This window comes from Oncorhynchus tshawytscha, linkage group LG18 (assembly GCF_018296145.1).
Source record: "Oncorhynchus tshawytscha isolate Ot180627B linkage group LG18, Otsh_v2.0, whole genome shotgun sequence".
Lineage (NCBI taxonomy): Eukaryota > Metazoa > Chordata > Actinopteri > Salmoniformes > Salmonidae > Oncorhynchus > Oncorhynchus tshawytscha.
In genome coordinates, this window is record NC_056446.1 from 31,594,099 (window position 1) to 31,599,098 (window position 5,000).

Here is a 5,000-nt window from a genome sequence, read left to right on the forward strand (position 1 = left end):
ACAACCAATGCTCTATTGGGGAGGGAGTTATTACAGCCCATACTCTAAAGGGGAGGGAGTTATTAGAGCCCATGCTTTATAGGGGAGGGAGTTATTACAGCCCATGTTATATTGGGGAGGGAGTTACAGCCCATACTCTAATGGGGAGGGAGTTACAGCCCATACTCTAATGGGGAGAGAGTTATTAGAGACCATGCTTTATAGGGGAGGGAGTTATTAGAGACCATGCTTTATTGGGGAGGGAGTTTTTACAGCCCATGTTATATTGGGGAGGTAGTTACAGCCCATACTCTAATGGGGAGGGAATTATTACAGCCCATACTCTAATGGGGAGGGAGTTATTACAGCCCATACTCTAAAGGGGAGGGAGTTACAGCCCATACTCTAAAGGGGATGGAGTTACAGCCCATACTCTAATGGGGAGGGAGTTACAGCCCATATTGTAATGGGGAGGGAGTTATTACAGCCCATACTCTAAATGGGAGGGAGTTATTAGAGCCCATGCTTTATAGGGGAGGGAGTTATTACAGCCCATGTTATATTGGGGAGGGAGTTACAGACCATACTCTAATGGGGAGGGAGTTACAGCCCATACTCTAATGGGGAGGGAGTTATTAGAGACCATGCTTTATAGGGGAGGGAGTTATTAGAGACCATGCTTTATTGGGGAGGGAGTTTTTACAGCCCATGTTATATTGGGGAGGTAGTTACAGCCCATACTCTAATGGGGAGGGAGTTATTACAGCCCATACTCTAAAGGGGAGGGAGTTACAGCCCAGACTCTAAAGGGGAGGGAGTTACAGCCCATACCCTAAAGGGGAGGGAGTTACAGCCCATACTCTAATGGGGAGGGAGTTACAGCCCATACTCTAATAAGGAAGGAGTCGAGGCGTGTAACTCTATTACTTGTATCTATAAGAGTGTACTTCCAAATGTCAGCCTCGGGCCCTGAGGAATTGCAGCCATGGGCTGATTATTAGATGTGGAAAAAGCAGTGATTCTAGTGTACAGGCACACACAAACAAACACACGCACGTAGGCATTTACAGATGTAGCATTTTAAGTTTATCACTGATTTGTTGCCGAATTTTCCTGCATCACATGAATTGCAAATGAGCCATGTGATTTACATAAATTCACTGAAAAGCCACACTAACACACAGTTACATTTAACAGTATTCCACTTTTCATGTAGCCTACTTTTGGCCAGATAACAGCCTAACCACTGACAAGCAACATTATGGACTAAACTTTAAATTCCTGTTGCTGCAGGATCATTTTGCTGTGGCAATATAGGTCAAGTTAAGATCCTACATCTGTACATAGGCATGTACACACACACACACACACACACACACACACACACACACACACACACACACACACACACACACACACACACACACACACACACTCTGACTGTTAATTAAGAGCAGGCAGACATTCAAGATGTCAAAATCTATTCAATCCCATTCCTGTTGGAGATTACAGTGAGGGAACTGTTCAGCATTCCACCATCAGCCGCCTGATGAGCAGAACAGCTCCCATTCTGTTTGGAAGGAGAACAGAGACATTGGTTGTAGCTTGGGTCTCTTACCATAAATCCATTTGCCAGGGTATTATTTGTTTCTCTTTTTTTCTATTCCATTTCTCTTTCTCTCCCTCTCCTGCATTTTTCATGGTGTTTCAGCCTCACAGATAGATCCACAGACCCATTTCAGCCGGCCCCTGAGAGTCATTAAATTGTAGAGGACGGTCCTGTCAGCTGGAGACTGTTTACAGCATACACTGTCCAATTTTATAGATACACATCTTCTGTTTGTCCAAAACTATGCCAAGGTGACGATGGGTAAAATAGATCAGTTTAAATACTTTCTGACAAAAGGTTTTTACTAACAATCCAAATTGTATTGACACTTATCAGTGATTCAAGTAAATTTGACATCTTTTCGTGAGGTAAACAGCCATGACTCCAACAAATATGTACATATTCTCCTGACATACACAATATGATCCATTTGAAATGTTTCTGCAAGTACTGCTTAAGCAGGCAGAGGTTTAGGGAGCTAAAAACATGTATATATACTGTATATACACACATACATACATACAGTTGAAGTCAGAAGTTTACATACACCTAAGCCAAATGCATTTAAACTCAGTTATTCACAATTCCTGACATTTAATCCTAGTAAAAAATCACAGTCTTAGGTCAGTATGGATCACCACTTCATTTTAAGAATGTGAAATGTCAGAATAATAGTAGAGAGAATGATTTTTTTCAGCTTTTATTTCTTTCATCAGATTCCCAGTGGGTCAGAAGTTTACATACACTCAATTAGCATTTGGTAGTATTGCCTTACAATTGTTTAGTTTGGGTCAAACGTTTTGGTTAGTTTTCCACAAGCTTCACACAAAACGTTGGGTCAATTTTGGCCCATTCCTCCTGACAGAGCTGGTGTAACTGAGTCAGGTTTGTAGGCCTCCTTGCTCGCAAACACTTTTTTAGTTCTGCCCACACATTTTATATGGGATTGAGGTCAGGGCTTTGTGATGGCCACTCCAATACCTTGACTTTGTTGTCCTTAAGCCAATATACCACAACTTTGAAAGTATAGTTGGGGTCATTGTTCATTTGGAAGACCCATGTGCGACAAAGCTTTAACTTCCTGCCTGATGTCTTGAGATGTTGCTTCAATATATCCACATAATTTTCCTGTCTCATGACGCCATCTATTTTGTGAAGTGTACAGTCCCTCCTGCAGCAAAGCACCCCCACAACATGATGCTGCCACCCCCGTGCTTCACGGTTGGGATGGTGTTCATCGGCTTTCAAGCCTCCCCCTTTTTCCTCCAAACATAACGATGGTCATTTTGGCCAAACAGTTCTATTTTTGTTTCATCAGACCAGAGGACATTTCTCCAAAAAGTACGATCTTAGTCCCCATGTGCAGTTGCAAACCGTAGTCTGTCTTTTTGATGGCGGTTTTGGAACAGTAGCTTCTTCCTTGCTGAGCGGCCATTCAGGTTATGTCGATATAGGACTTGTTTTACTGTGGATATAGACACTTTTGTACCTGTGTCCTCCAGCATCTTCACAGGGTCCTTTGCTGTTGTTCTGGGATTGATTTCCACTTTTCACAGCAAAATACCTTCACCTCTAGGAGACAGAACGTGTCTCCTCTCTGAGCGGTATGACGGCTGAGTGGTCCCATGGTGTTTATACCTGCATACTATTGTTTGTACAGATGAATGTGGTACCTTCAGGCATTTGGAAATTGCTCCCAAGGATGAACCAGACATGTGGAGGTTTACAATTTTCTTTCTGAGGTCTTGGCTGATTTCCTTTGATTTTCCCATGATGTCAATCAAAGAGGCACTGAGTTTGAAGGTAGGCCTTGAAATACATCCATAGATACACCTCCAATTGACTCAAATGATGTCAATTAGCCTATCAGAAGCTTCTAAAACCATGACATCATTTTCTGGAATTTTCCAAGCTGTTTAAAGGTCGAGTCAACTTAGTGTATGTAAACGTCTGACCCACTGGAATTGTGATGCATAGAATTATAAGTGAAATAATCAGTAATTTGTTGTAAAAATGACTTGTGTCACGCACAAAGTAGATGTCATTCCTGACTTGCCAAAACTATATTAGAGTGGTTGAAAAACGAGTTTTAATGACTACAACCTAAGTGTAAGTAAACTTCCGACTTCAACTGTATAAATATATATATATACACAGTTTCAGTCAGAAGTTTGAACACACCTACTAATATAGGCTGTTTTTTATTTTGTTTACTATTTTCTACATTTTGTCAATAATAGTAAAGACATCAAAACTATGAAATAACACATATGGAATCATGTAGTAACCAAACAAGTGTTAAACAAATCAAAATATATGTTATATTTAAGATTCTTCAAAGTAGCTACCATTTGCCTTGATGACAGGTTTGGTCAAGTTTCTTCAAGTGCAGTTGCAAAAACCATGAAGTGGCTATTTTGAAACCTCCTCTCATGAGGACCGCCACAGGAAGGAAGACCCAGAGTTACCTCTGCTGCATAGGATAAGTTCATTAGAGTTACAAGCCTCAGAAATTGCAGCCCAAAGAAATGCCTCACAGAGTTCAAGTAAAAGACACATCTCAACATCAACTGTTCAGAGGAGACTGTGTGAATCAGGCCTTCATGGTCGAATTGTTGCAAAGAAATCACTATTAATGGACACCAATAATAAGAAGAGACTTGCTTGGGCCAAGAAACATGAGCAATGGACATTAGACCAGTGTAAGTCTGTCCTTTGGTCTGATGAGTCCAAATGTGAGATTTTCGGTTCCAACCGCCGTGTCTTTGTGAGACACAGAGTAGGTGAATGGATGATCTCTGCATGTGTGGCTCCCACCGTGATGCATGGAGGAGGAGGTGTGATGGTGTGGGTGGTGCTTTGCAGGTGACACTGTGCTTTATTTAGAATTCAGATCCCTTGACCTTTTCCACATTTGTGTTACGGATGTAATTGTTTTTTTTCCCCTCAACAATATACACACAATACCCCATAATTGACAAAGCAAAAACTGGTTTTGTAATTTTTTTCAAATGTATTAAAAATAAAAAACGGAAATATTACATTTACATAAGTATTCAGACCCTTTACTCAGTACTTTGATTGCAGCATTGAGTCTTCTTGGGTATGATGCTACAAGCTTGGCACACCTGTATTTGGGGAGTTTCTCCCATTTCTCTCTGCAGATCCTCTCAAGCTCTTTCAAGTTGGATGGGGACCATTGCTGCACAGTTTTTTTCAGGTGTCTCCAGAGATGTTGGATCGGACTCAAGTCCGGGCTCTGTCTCAAGGACATTCAGAGACTTGTCCCGAAGCCACTCCTGCATTGTCTTGGCTGTGTGCTTAGGGTCATTGTCCTGTTGGAAGGTGAACCTTAGCCCCCGTCTGAGCGCCTGCATGCTCTGGAGCAGGTTTTCATCAAGGATCTCTGTAT